This window comes from Notothenia rossii (genome assembly GCF_949606895.1).
Source record: "Notothenia rossii genome assembly, chromosome: 5".
Lineage (NCBI taxonomy): Eukaryota > Metazoa > Chordata > Actinopteri > Perciformes > Nototheniidae > Notothenia > Notothenia rossii.
In genome coordinates this window covers 76,577,657-76,592,761 of record NC_136903.1, presented here as the reverse complement: position 1 = coordinate 76,592,761, position 15,105 = coordinate 76,577,657, and the positions used below count along the sequence as shown (strand labels likewise).

The 15,105-nt window shown below is 41.5% G+C and overlaps 1 protein-coding gene across 1 annotated transcript in view; it reads left to right on the top strand.

The window, feature by feature from the left end:
• The first annotated feature begins 2,043 nt into the window (after positions 1–2,043).
• Positions 2,044–15,105, top strand: part of foxj3 (forkhead box J3) — a 71,356-nt gene continuing 58,294 nt past the window's right edge. Inside the window, exon 1 of the mRNA XM_079685762.1 lies at positions 2,044–2,180. The gene's annotated coding sequence lies outside the window, so the exon portion shown is untranslated. The remainder of the gene's footprint in view (positions 2,181–15,105) is intronic.

Below are 15,105 nucleotides of genomic sequence, written 5' to 3'. Positions count from 1 at the left end.
TTTAGTGGATGATGTAGTTTAGAGATCTTTTTAGATCATGGACTAGAATACTTAATCCTTTATCAGCTTCTGTATATGTTTTTTCTTATCTGTACAACTTTAAGATAATTCCCGTTATTAAAATGTTTGTAAGTTATTATTAATAGATGTATTAGTGGTCAACGAACTAAGATTTCACTAATGACAGATCAATTAAATAGATTATAGAGGGAACACCTTTTAAGTAGCCAGGTGGTCAAATTAAAAATAAATCCTTCTAAGCTGTTTATCTGCCAGTGGAGCATGTCTTTTATTTAATCAGAAAAACCACAGTGGTTCACAAAGATTTTGGTTGTTAGATTAAGGCTAGAATTATATTATGAAGAAAGAAAAAACCCATGATCAGATAGTCACCATGACTCTTACACGTATAACTGCAGACTTCAATTTCACATACAAAGTGTGAGCACCTCAAGTAACATATTACTATTTTAACATCATCTAATACACTTTAATATGCATTGTACCATGAAGGACACCAGTCACAGAACTTTTTAACAAACCTGACAACCCAAAAGTTCTCCTGGCTTGTAACTGGAACATTTAAATGATTTATTAGCCTTTAATTATAACTTGTAAAACCTTTTATAAGAGGTGACTCATTGCACAGTGGCCCCCATGTGGACTTCTTTGCCTTTATTCTGTAACATTGTTTTAACAACTTGTGTGCTTCTTCCTTCTTTATTAAAAAGGTTATGTCCTAAGATATTAACCGTGTTGGGTTATAAGTTACAATGCTCCTTTAAATAAAGCGTTTTTTTAAATCAATAGATTTATTGATAGGATCTGGTGAAGTGCAACCTATTACATTTACTTGAGTCCTTAAATATAATTTTGAGGCACTTGAAATTTTGCCTATTGATTATTTGAAATCGCTGCTATTTTATAATTCTACTCCATAACATCTCTGAAGCAAATAATTTACTTTCTACTCCTTCGCTAATACATTACAAATCAACTTATAATGTAGTGTCTATCATAATATATTCTACAAAGCAGTATACATACAGTAACATTCTTTCAACGTCTATTACAATAAAGGGATTCAATAATTATAATCCAATTATATTAAATAAGTCTGAAATATATATGCACAATTATTACTTTGCTTCTAATATGTTGATATAGGCCTAGTTTAACTTGATTATGAATGCAGGACCTTTTTTGTAACTAAGTATTTATAGACTTTGGTATCACTATTGCTTATATATCTGAGTACTTCCTAGACAATCGCATGTTTGGTGGAACAAGTTCTCAGATCTTGTACTATACTTAAGTGTATGATTACTCTGTTACAGATAAAAGTCCTGCATTCAAAATGTTACTCAAGTAAAAGTACTAAAGTGTTGGCATCTAAATGTACTTAAAGTTCCAAAAGTAAAAGTACTCATTATGCAGATTGGCCCATTTCAGAATCATATATGTTTTTTTTTATTTTTTATGTATTAATGTTTTTATCAAGCTTGTTAAAGTGGAACCATTTTTAATTATGGCATGTGAGTTTAATATAGGTGTAACTCAAGTTTTATTTAAGTGTTTGTTTGTTTTTTAATCATTGATCCATATCTACAAAGTAACAAAAGGCAATAGTACACTATTTGCCTCTTAATTTATAGTGGGGCAGCATTACAAAGTAGCAAAACAATTGAAATACCAAAGTAAAGTAGTAGTACCTCAGATTTGTACTTAATTACAGTAGATTAGTACATCTACATAGTTACTTTACAACACTGTCTGGGGCTCGTGCGTACACCGCGCGCTAGTTTCTGTGGCGGCAGGGGTGGTTAGAGAGGGAGAAAATAAACCTTCATGTGCGTCGTCGTATGGGAAAGTAGTTCCGGGCACTTACCAAACGGGGGGAAGAGTCCCGGATGTTGGCTCGGCCGCCGAGAGAAAGGCGAACGGGAGAAGGCGGAGAGTAGCTGAAGAGGGACACCACGGCACCGCGGGCTCACCGGTGAAGCTAAGGCTACAGCGCTTCTTTTGCACAGGACGGTAACGTCAAGAACACAGGACCCTCCTGGGGAGCCCCTGCGAGCTGAAGAAGAAGAGGAGGTGGAAGGAAGGGGAGGGGGCAGTTACTCTAAAACTACCGACAGGATTTAACAGACAGCCGCCGTCACAGCAAGCTTTCACCCAGAGTAAGTGAGCTACACGGGCATGGAAGTTGAACTAAGGCCCACGAAATGGACGACTTTAGCGGGGAAGTGAGCTGCACTGAAGTTGTGGGGATTGAGCCCGGGGAACAGGCCTTGGCACACGGCTTTCCGCTCGCCGTGGCGGGGCGTGCGGTGCGGGGGACACCTTTTTTCTCAGAGAGGCATTCCATGTTTCCCCGTGGTCAGTGTTAGTATACCCCGGCCGTGTTGATGTAACTCTCCAAGTTGACAGCTCTGGCGTTAGCCCGCTGCTAGCACCGCCGTGCAACCGGTGACAACTGACAGGGCAACTTTGACAGCTAGCTAGCCAGTTTTGGTAGCCAGCTAACTTTAGCTGAGCGTTGTCGGTGTTTTCTCCTGGGCCAGGACTAGGTGTGTGCGTGTGTTTTCCCCTCGCAATAGGTGGATATAATGACCTATCTCAGCCCTCCAACAGCTATCGTTAGCTAGCTTTTTTTGTTTGTGTGACTGTGTGACTGACTCTGTGTATAAACCTAGTGTCATTTGCCTTTCCTGCATGCTCTGATGGTATTTGACTCACAGCTGTTGCAGTGTGTTTTCTCGTCTGTCAATCGTCTGTTTCTCAGGCGGCTGGTAAATTCCTCTAGAAAATAATGATCTTCGTATGGAAAACAAGTCGATCTTTATGAGAAGGCGCAGGTCTGTCATGTGGCTGGACAATCAACAAGTGCAAAGCATATTTCAGGTGAATTGTCTGCAACTGAATGTAACCTCGGACTGTGTCTTTGCCTCTGGTGGCATACCCTTGTGGATTGCCCTGAGATGGTACAGACTGTGTTTAACATTTGGACCTGCAGTGCAAGACATCTCTCAGGGCATGTCTCTCTGCTTTGATGTTTCACCAGTTGGTGTGTGATGCACTGATTAGTTAACGCTACGACTTTAAACTAAATAGCTGTGGCATTTGCATGCAGCTGTATACAAAACGGTGCCCTTGCTTTCTCCTAACGGCCTTTATTAGACGATGGATGACTGAACTCTTAATATGCCCCGCTGTCAAATTGTGCAAGTTTTATCAATGAAGTCACGTTGTTGTTTTAGCGACTGAACCGACTGAGAATATTATCACATCATACTCACAATTTTATTCAATTTATGACTAAAACAAACCGTTATGAATTCCCCCAAAATAACCTAACCCTGCCAGACGTTTTGCTTCAACTAACAAATGCCCATAGCGTTAGTCAGCTCCCACAATCAAAGGTCAGACCTGGTTTGCTTAATCACCCATCCTTTAAATAGCAGGCCTACAGCGAGCTGTCTGGATCAGAATATCTGTGCATGCAGCTTTAGAAAGACACATGGTGTTTGAGTTGTCATGTTCCCCCGTCCAGGTAAGCAGAGCCAGAGTAGCTTTATATATATTATTTTCTGGTACCTGGTTGTTCTGTCTTATTCTTTGAATTGTCCTACTGCTGTTCTCTGTAAAGCTCCACGTGCAGTTTATATGAATTGGAATTTTATTACAGGGTCCCTAGCTCCGTATAACATGAAAATACATCCCAGCTCCTTCACAGGAAATGTCTAAATCGTTGATGCCATCATGAAATTCAGAGTGTTTTACAAGCAATAATGTCTACTGAAACAACTATGTGAAACGCTGCAGTGGAATAATTGGCGTGGACATCGGAAGTGACATTTTGCTGTTGTATTCTGCCTGGCTGTAAGACAATAGACCTGGACTGCAGCCGCTGCTGGCTTTCCTTTACATACTGTGTGCAGAAACATAAATACCGGCCCACACACCTTTTTTTTTAGAATTTGTTCATTAGACTTATAACATCCTTTCAATTCCAGTAGCTATGTAATTATTCAGTTTTGATCATGGCTCGAGGTGTTTTGACTTAAAGGCTAGATTTGGCATGTTTTCGGTCCGCTTTAAGCCGTTGTAGTAGTGGCTACAGTATGTGCTATTCTCATCAAGTTAAATTGAACAGTGTTACCTTTTTACATTTGTATGGGTCACCTGCTTTAAAAAAACGTTTGGATTAGTGGATTAAACAGTGGAGAATATAGCATAGAGAAGATCAAACATCTGTTTATCCTTACAGTAAGTAACCATTTAAAAGTGTGGATGGGAGGATGTGATGCAGCCTCTCTTTAATGCTGGTTTTGGCCTGCAGTGCTCTGAGCAGTCTTTTGCCTAATGGTTTAAAAACACCTTTGTCTCCAGGTCTTCCTGTGTTTTGTGTATGGCGCCAGTTAGAACATTCATCTATCGTCCCTGAATAAAAAATACTCTTTCATCGTCTGTAAGGTGAGAGTATGATTAATATATTTAATAGAATCGTGACATGATATGAAGCTCATTTGGATGGGTGGCAAGGGTCAGCGTGCTAGTATAGTAGAGGGACTTCAGAACAGTTTTACATTGGAAAAGCTCCTCATTTTGAATTCAGCATGTGGCCCGGTCCCTAGCCCCTTCTCACTGAGAGGCTTTTTTAATTTCTCCCCTTGTTGAAGTGATTATTCAAATGCCATCCGTGAGATGCAGTTATCAGACTCCTGGTGGTAGTTCCGCCTGTGGCAATATGAACGCCCATCACAGCCCCCCCCCCACCACCACCCTGTGTTGTTGGACTGCACCCAACAGGTACTCTCTGTAGCAACCCCTATTAGACCTGCCACATCTTAACCCTTTAGGCTGAAAACCTATTGTGTTAAGCCATTGGCAGATGGCAATTTATTCATGAGGACGTCTGATATATATTTCTATTTTTTGGCAATGCGTAGCCGTGATGCTGTTGTTCAAAGCCCTCTCTCTAGTTTTTTTCACAATTATTTTTGGTCTCAATCCAAAGTGGCATCAATTCCTCTCTGCTGTGAAATGTAGCGTTATTTCAGGTTGGGGGGGGTTTCTTTCGTTTTACCTCATCGCCCCTCATCAATTGAATTTTCCCCTTGGATTGGGCAAAACAACACTGGATCTTTTTTTTGTTTTGCAACTGCTGTTAACTCTGCATGGAGGCTAGGTGACCTCTAATGCAGCCCAGGCCAAATGACTGGACACATTTGTTAGAGATGTCTTCCCGCATTGTGCTTTTATATCCAGTGGGAGGTTTTGTTCTCGCTGTGTTGGGGAGAAAGGTCTGGCTCAGTCTTCATTAGCAACGCTGTGCATCACTAGAATGCAGATGAGCTATGAAGCCATTCATCTGCTGGAAATGCCTCCCTGATTCCAATTTGAATCTTGTTTGCAGTCACATTGTGTGAGCCCACTTCTCCATGTTAAAGAAGTCTCTTTATGTGAGGGATCAGAGGGGGATAATTGCACTTAAGTGAACCTCATTTAGTGCTGGCCAGAGCAATTACTGTAACTGCAGTTCTCTGCGTTTTTGGGGAGCCTGGAGCAGCTGCCATTGAGTCTCTGTAGCTGAGATATCAAATGGTGAATAGAATGACATTGGCATGGCATCATGGGAATGGCAGATCCTTGGATGGATTTTAATTAGTTTATGCAGGTTTCTCCTCTGCCCCTTTTTTTTCCCATCCCAAGAAAAGCGTAATTAAAAATGACAATTAGAAATGCATTATTTTAGTAATGATTGAAAATAAATTATTCTCAAGGTGCTGTAAGGTGAAAGAAGCCAGTACTCTTTCTTCAGGCACCCCCCCCCCCCCCCCCCCTCCAGGCTTGAGGGAGATGTTTTATCATTAATGTTATTCCGGAGCCACATTTTGAGTTTTGCTCAGCTGGGTGCTTTAATCTATTTTTGCTGTAAATTAATGAATTTTTAAAGAGCCCCTTGCTGGATATGGGTGGATGTGGGAATGCAGCATTCAGTTTTCAAACAAGCCTCTACTCCACCAGCACCACCCCCTCCTCACGGGATGGAGAGAGCGATTTTACTGAACCACTACACTTTCATTTTTTATTCATCCTGCAATACACTCCCTAGTTCTCCTCGATCGACCCCCCCCCCCCTTCCCAGTCTATTGAGTTGATTCTGTCAGTGAACTAGTCCTATGTGCTCCATACTCCCGGGTTGGAGTCGAATGTGGACATGAATCAGTGAAAGGAGTATGTGATGTTTAATTCAACCGAGTCGAATTATAGGCATATTTGCTCAGAACATGTTTTATCTGAAAGTGTTTAGCCATTTCCCCACCCGGACTAATCAGGGCCCATCTTTCTATTCGGGCATCTACTATAACTACCTACACCAGTGCACTGTAGGAGCGGATCCTGGGGTATATATTGGTGACTTTTGTAGTTCATTGCGGTTTCTCTGACTCATTTCGCTTTCTATTTTCAATGTTCGGTTATGTCTTATCTCTGCATCAAGATCAATTCTAGAAACTTGATGAGGTAGATGAAGAGAAGTGTTTGTGTAATAATAGAACATGTGTTGGAGGGAATTGCATTGGAAGTCAGGGGCTTACAAATCCCCCAATATCAAAGGGGAGTTAATGTAGTGCTTAATGACATTTCAAACAAAAGATTTTAGAATAAATGCAATGCTGTGTCATTTGACATTTTACTGACCAAGACCTGCTTAACTTTCCAATGCCTTCAAGAAGTCACCCTACTGTATGCTGTATCCTTGAATTTTGATAAGCCATCGATATTAGTGTATTTCTCTTAAGCTTTTTTGCACTTACTGCATAGAAGCAGTTGATATGCTCATTTGGATCACACTGTTGGAAGGCTTTCGAGCTGTGTGTAGCGATAAGAGGTGTCTTTCATCATTTGGTATCTGTTTGAATCAATACAGGGGCTCCTATGGCAGATACAAAATGCACATCCAGGTGAAACGGCAAAATACCCAGAGACAGTTTTAATATAAAAGACATGGGGCCTTCTGTCAGTTTTCAACGGGGAATATTTCAAACAAAAAAAATGATGGCACCAACAACTGGCTAAATAATGCAGCTTTGTGTGCAGTTCAGCAAACACATAGCTGTTCTATATGACAGATCATACACATGTACTCAAACCCTGTAGAGCCATCACAATTTAATAACATTATATTCCCCAAATGGTACTCTCAGCTTTCTTCTTTGAAATGAACGTATTTCAAAGCAGTTTAAATATGAAACCATGACGATGTATTCAGCCATAAACTAGACTTCATTGATAATGAGATGGTAAGCAAGGCAGTGGTTGGGGCATTCATGAGTATAGAGAAACAATGAAAATCTATCTTTGTTCAGCAGGATTTTAGATATACTAAGTGACTCTTAATTGAAAGAGATAACAGGTTTGTCTTGTCAGTCACAAATCCACGGTCATAGAGCGTTAACCTGAAGCCAAAGTGAGTTAGATCTCCTTTTAATAGGCCTATGGACAGTGAGGTTTGATGGGACTCTGCTGTAATAGGTACTTGCTTGCATACTGCATTAGTGGAAGTAGTTGCAAAGGAAGTGTGCAATGCAATGATGTCAGCCCCATAGCTTACCTTACCCTATCCCTGTGTCCAGTGCCATGTGCAGCAAACTCTCACTTGTTTGGATGTCAATCTGCAGATGCTGAGAAGAAATCCAGAGATGGTGATGTCTAATCAAATCCACAGTCTGCTTTGTAAGGTTAAACAGTGGAGTCTTCAAGACATGGTTTACTCCCACATCACTCAAATTCATCCACTGCTGATGGTAGACTGGTGGGAGACGGATCATTCCTCATGGAATCACATGACGGGGCACATTTCAACAGCTTTGTGTCGGTGGATCAGACCTGGAGGCTGTGCGCCGTGGCCTCTTCATTTGTTTTGCGATTGCAGACAATGTTAATGTGGGCCGCTCCAGAAATAGCTTCATGTAAAAGTTGGAGCCTGTGTGTGATGTGGTGTGTGAGGCTCATGATCTGTAGGGGCAAGTGCCAAGTTCTGCAGATGTGGTGTTGGGAATGAGCCGCGGTGGATCCGTTAGATTAAACACTTTTTCTTCATATGTCTTCATCGTGCCTCATTGTCCTTTGCATGCTCAGCAGAATTGCACATCATAAACCTCTCTCTTGTCGTCATTAGTCACTTTTTTCTCTGCATGGAACCTGATGGATTATCCTTAGATGTAGTACTTGGAGTCTCCATCTGTGATTCAGAAAACCCCTCACAGAAGCCAAAGATTCTCTCCGTGGAGTTGGAGGGTGTGTGTGTGTGTGTGTGTGTGTGTGTGTGTGTGTGTGTGTGTGTGTGTGTGTGTGTGTGTGTGTGTGTGTGTGTGTGTGTGTGTGTGTGTGTGTGTGTGTGTGTGTGTGTGTGTGAACCCACACTAAAGTGGACTCCCTTTGCCCCAATAATTTCCAAGACATGTCACACATAGTCTCTTAATTATGAGTCCTCACTCTTTTTTCTTTATCTCTCTCTGCGCCTACTCTGCTGTGCTCTTCACTTAGCAAACAACACGCCTGTAGAGAGTTCAGAAGAATGCGTCTTGTTGCTCAGATGAGTCATACTTCCTCTGGCCTGCATGCCTCTCCCTCAGGGTGGATGAATGAGAGGGCGGAGGGGTTAGCTGGAGGAGGGGCTCCATGGCGGAGGCAACGTGGTTAGTGCCAGTTGCCCAATGTAGTTAAGAAAGTATCGGTGTGTGTGTGTCGGTCACAGGCCCGGAGACTTGCAAATCATTGTGGTTGTCCCTGGGTGGCTGTGTGACCGACGGCTTTAACCAGGCTGAGTCACCGCCTTCAAAACTGTTTGGAAATCTCATGGCCAGCTCTGACCCCGCGTATCGGCCCCTCTGCTGAGGTGCTGTGGCCCTAGAGAGAAGCGAGACTACACCTGCAATCTGAGAAATCTCTATAGTGGAATGTAAAGACTCATGTGGAGGAGTTTGCACGTAACTAGACATAAGTGCTCCTCAGGAGGCCTGACTACAATATATATCTGTGTGTGTTTGCTAATGCAGCTATGTGTGTGACACAGTTTTCTTGTTTTCATTTCCTTAACTTCTGCATCCAATTTTGCCTGATTATATTGTACCAAAAAATGCACAGTTGTAAGTAAAGTTGATTATGTTTTTATTAATAATAATGAAACGGTATCAGTAAACCATTAGGCCCTTCTTAGCTCGAGCTGTTTCTCTCCCTTACCTGCTCTGCTTGGTCCCCTGCCAACGTCTATGACTCACAGGAGACTGAGTGACCTACTTTCTAAGTCTTCGAGGAGTGCCAGAAGATCTTTTTTATTTGCAAGACAATACAGTGGGTAAATATAAGTCAATTAAAATGCACTTAATGCACCCATTTTTGGATATAAGCACCTAAAGGCTGTGTCAGCATGGCAGAAAGCTCCCTGGAATGCCTTCATTATCACAAGGAGAGCAGATATGTGGTAAACAGTTGATATCTCATTATAGGCAAACTGAGTTTAAGGCCACACTGGCTCTCAACAAGCTCATTTCAAAATATAACTCATTTAAGTGCTCTCATAATCCTGCAATCTCTGTGTCCTTTTATATTGCGCATTGGCAGTTTATCCAGGTTGTCAGAGATTATGGTCTGTACTTGTAGACAAAGCATTTATTTGCACAAATCAGCGAAAGTTGCCTCAAGGCCTAGTCAGTTTGCTTTAGTAATGACAGAGTTTTGTCTGTACTGGCAAGGTTTAAGTCTGAACAGTTGCTCTTAAATATGATATAGATTAGGACAGGAGATGAAATGTGTGGGTACAGAAGCCGTCTCCCTAATGCCTGGTTTACAGTTTGCCTATACCTCTGAAAAGAAAACGAGCATGGGATCAAAGGCCATAGGATATCTCGGATGGTTTGAGCTTGTTTTTTCATTGGAAGAAAATGCCGCTTTGCAGTAGATGGAATTTCCACTTTAATCCCTAATTGGCGTTTTTTGGTGGTGTTGTCTCTCATCGAAGCAGAAACAAGCTGTGCAGCTGAATGCAGGGTCTTCGCTGCTCTTTTCCCTTAAACAAGGCTTGGCTGCTTTGATATGTCAGTTTTGTTTTAGTGTGCCGCCTCCGTCTTGACACGATTGGCCCTGCTCGCTCCGACCTCCTGGAAACCCCCCGGCGTGCCCGCCCCAGGGTGTGTGTTCAGTCATTTATTCGGCTTCCTCTCAAAGGCTGCCATGCCTTCACTTCCCTCTGGTTTCCCTCCTCATATTAAGATGCAGAAGGCAGAGCTGGGTCTGAAAGGCTTTGTGACTGGTGTTTGCAGTGGGGGGTTAGGGAGGGACTGCGAGCAGGGACACTCTAATGACTTAATGTGCAATGTAAAGACCGGCCACACTGCAGCTAAGTTCCACAGCTCACAGCGCTCAGAGTCTAGTCGAGGAAAGTCAAAATGATGCTCTGACAAAAGTGACTATAATTGGAGAGGAACAAATTAGCAAGTCTTTGGTTAATGCTGATTGCTGCTTCGGTTTATGCCTGATAATCCCCATTTACTCATCTGAAAGGACTGCCTCTGAAAAGCTCTTTTTCTCGTCATTTCTCCAATAAATGTTGTGATATTTTTGCCACTTTTTCAGAGGCTCGAGCGTCGAACCACTTTGATCTCCGCTCTGCCATTTTGTTTTCCGTGTAATCTTCCTGGTGACTTTATTCGAAACCTAGCAGGACATTTCTCAGTTCAATACATTCATAGTTGCCTATATCACTTTACTGTATTTCCTCTTTTGGTCTGTTTCAAACGCACGTCCTTTTTTATTTGTGGTTTGTGTGGTTTGCTAGAATACTGCTACTGAGATAAGAAGCAGGGCTAGTACACATAATCACTGGTGATACTGGTGCCTGTAAATTCAGTTCCTGGCTCCATCAGACAATCTGCTCACTCCCAAAAATGTTTCTGCAACACACATTATTCACCACAGAATTGAACATAGGATTTTTAGTCACAGGACATTTTAATATATTTTAGTGTCATGATGAGCTGCGCCGATGAATTGAAAATCCATATTTTTAAATGCATTTCAAGTAGAGGTGAAAGGCAGTTATGCACAATAAACCCACAAACAGAATTAAACTTCAATATGACTTTATAAAACCTCATATGTTAAAGTTGCAAATGGCAGTGGCTACTTGTGTACGTCTTTACTAGAAACCTCTCTGCCTCATGGCATTGGATGAAAGTAATGCAGTGTAATGCAACAAAGCCTCCCGTCATGAAGATTATAATGTTTAGTTTTTCGTTAAATGGTTTTCGAGAGGTTTTGATTATTTTGGAGGATGTCCTTTTTGGTGCTGTTGTTGAACTGCATTGCATTTCATGGAGTGTTGACAATGTTGAGTCACACTTAGCCCATTGTCATACCGGCCTAAAGTAGAGATTGAAATGTTTCCCAGCTTTTCCATCATCTATTCATCACAACAAACACTGCAGCCACATTTACTTCGTGAATCACGGTGGTTTAAGTGTAATACAATATCATGTATTTATATTACACAGCTTCAATAACAGAAAGTCCCAGAAAGAAATCCCTACAGATGAACTTAATACAAACAAAATGTCAACAATGAACCACTATCCTATTGACATGCAGCAGGTTTATCTTGTGACATTCAAGAGCCAAGGGCCCTGGGTTAATGCGATGCTGGTTAACTTTTGGGTTTTGAAACCTCCAACACTTCAGCAACCAAGAAAAGATTTTGGCATATTACACATAATGTTCCATTGGGGGGGGGATTTACCTGTTTGATGATTGGCTTTCAGTTGTTGTGGCTGCAGTGGGTTTCTACTCACGTCATCAGTCAAAGCGTCCTCAACCACAACCGTCACCAGCTTCTACGTAGGGAGAGTGAAACCCCTGAAAAAAACTTTCAATGTGAAATACCAAAACTGCATTTCTGAATGGCAGTGAAAACATTTGAGGTCATTTATATTCCTGCACGGCAGATTGTGGTTTTACAGTTAATATCTGTACAGAGGTTTGTTTGAGGAAAGGTTTCTATTCTCATAATAATACAACTTTCTGAGAATATGGATCTGAAAGTCTTGAAGAAATAATATTGTCCAAGTTCTCATTTCTAATTTCTCTTTATTTAGTCTATCTGCTGAGTGTGAGTCAGAGAGGACTGAGGAGGATGTTCCTTCTCAATAACAGGCAGCATCTCAAAGTTCAAAATAAGGAGCATCGCAGTCTGTTTGAGAATTTCCATTTTGAAGAAGATAAGGACCTTAAGGCTTTAAATGTTTTATTTTTCTGGCTTGGTGCTATTCTAAATAGAAGTCCAGAGTCACAGGAACCACTACAGGTCTGGTCAGGAGCGTGCACGGTGCACTGTAGGTCTCTCTGCTCTTCCCTTTCACAGTGACTCATGGCACATGACTCACCACTTTCACTAAGAGTCATCTTGAGCAAAAGCTCCTCGTTCAAAAACAGAACATGTACTTTTTCCTCTTTTTGGAGGTTTTGCTCTTTTTTTAGAAAAGTACGTGACATTTAGTCATTGCTGTTGAAACTCACCTTCTGCTCAACAACTTTAGATTTGGTGACTTGCGACTGATATTTATTAAAATAGAGAGTTAATATATAAAAAGGTCAGAACAGCCTGCACCCTCTGTGCATAATATTTGATCTGAGGCAAAGCTAATGTCTTCATCTTGATCATTGTTTCCAAACCAACTTGGTCAAATGTGAAGCTATTCAATTTATCATAATATCAAAAAATGTATCCTCTTATTTAAAAAAGTGAAACTAGCAGCAAGTAATTGTTTTTGGCAATTGTCTAATCAGTTGGTTGATTAATCATGAAAGCACTAAAACTACCCTGAAACAAAAAAGCTCTCAAGTATTTAAGATCTGACTGATTTAGTTAAGACTTGAGTTATTTCATTATAGAATGTATTTATTATTTAACTTTAGATGGTTTCTTTTAGATTGATCCCCCAGCTGTACCCAGTGCATTCATAGACTGTTAAATAGCAAAAGGACCAGTTGAAAAACGATGTCATGCACATAAAGAAAAGCCGGTCATCGGTCTCAGGTGTGTGAGACCTTAGTGTGAATGGAGACCAATGGCTCCATCCCATAACTCACGGTCTCATCCTTCTCAGTTGAGCAGACTTGATTTGTAATGCACAGGAAGGGGAGCAAAGGCTGGAAGGTAGACCTCTGTTTTTCAATTTATTTCCTGAATATAGATATATTTAAACTGAATAGTGTGTGTGTGTGTGTGTGTGTGTGTGTGTGTGTGTGTGTGTGTGTGTGTGTGTGTGTGTGTGTGTGTGTGTGTGTGTGTGTGTGTGTGTGTGTGTGTGTGTGTGTGTGTGTGTGTGTGTGTGTGTGTGTGTGTGTGTGTGTGTGTGTGTGTGTGTGTGTGTGTGTGTGTGTGTGTGTGTGTGTGTGTGTGTGTGTGTGTGTGTGTGTGTGTGGCCTGGTAAGCAGCCTGCATTTGTTTGCTCGCTGTGTCTGGGGCCCAAGGTGGAGCTCTTTCTGTCAGATGAGTGAAGCTCTGCAGAGGCACTGGGAGTTCTGTTTCATCTCCTCTCATACTGCTCTGGAGCAGACATGCAAATCTGCTGTAATGAGCGCAGCCTGTGTGCTGGTGGTAGGGCGAGGAGAGGGGGATGAACTCAGGAATTTAAAGTGGAGGAGGAGGGAGGGGAGGGGGGGGTGGGAAGGAAGGTAGGTAGGTAGGTAAGACGCCGACAGCCGAGCCAGATAGCAGAGCCAGATAGCAGAGCACGAAGAAATGTAAGGAATTTAGGAAAGGGTATGTCGGGAGCGTTGGTGACAGGAAGTCTTCCCTCTCAAATCAAACATTCATTATCCCGCTGCGGCTGCTCCCTTCCCTTCCCTTCGCTGTGAAACACCGAGGTGAAGATGCAAATGGTGCCACGCTAATTAGCTTTATCTTTTACACCACCAAGACGAGGTGTGAAAAAAAACCCCCGCTGCATCATCATCCCTGTTAGCGAATGTAATGAGGCTTTTGTGTGAATTCTTCCGAAAGTTTAGCATCCTGAAATGCTTGTTTGTGTGAATGTATTATTATCGGTTTATTACAAAGAGGTGACGTGTTAATTTATCACAGCAACCCAAATATTTTGAGTGAACGCGAAAAATCACACCAATAGTAACAATCACATCATGAGTTAAGAAAAACGATCTATTCAGTGTTTCCTTAACCAACAACAAACTGGTTCTACTAATGATTTGTGCTGATGGATAAATACTCTGCTGTGACTGACATGCTGCAGGAATATTTCACCTGCCATCCGTGCTGCAGTCCGTGAAGTGTGTCGTAAACCCCATTAGTCAGTGCTGGGCTGTCCAATAACTGTGCCAATGTGATTTTATTCACTCATAAAGAATGAAATCCCCAGTCAATGTTTGGATGCTTTCGCCTCCGTCTCCATCCAATAATGTAAAGCACTCAAGACTTTTGATGAGCTCTGCAGATCGATCGGAGGTTAACAGCCACTTCACATGCGCTGAGACCTACAATATGTCATCATGGGGTCCTTAAATCTCTATAACTATTCAGGGCGCAGAGCCATAGGGCTTTTTGTGCCCAAAAGCCAAAGTAACTATAAGCTCCAGGATGTTATAGAAAGAAACACGAATATCCTTTAGTGCATTTTTTACAACGATTTAAAAAACCATGAAGATTAGGCAAATCAGATCATGGATTTAAAAGCTTGGCCTTAAAAAGAGTGGTCTTTTGTTGTCAAGCACTGTTGTGTGAAATGTAGGATATTCCAGGAATCCATAATGGAGATGGTTTGGATTGAGAAATCCGGTTAGTTTATAGTTTCAGTTTCAATTCTCTGACCATTGCAATTTTACCATTTCCTTAACTTCCCGTTTCCTTTTTTCCTCACCCTTTTATACAATTGATAAATAACAACACATGTGCAGCTTTAGTCCTATTAATGAGGACCAAGCGACAACTAGTGGTCTTTATGCTCTATGAATGAAAGCTATACACACAATTATTATTACAATTAATGATCAAAACAGTTGGCAATAGTTTGTCTTTGTAGTTCAACT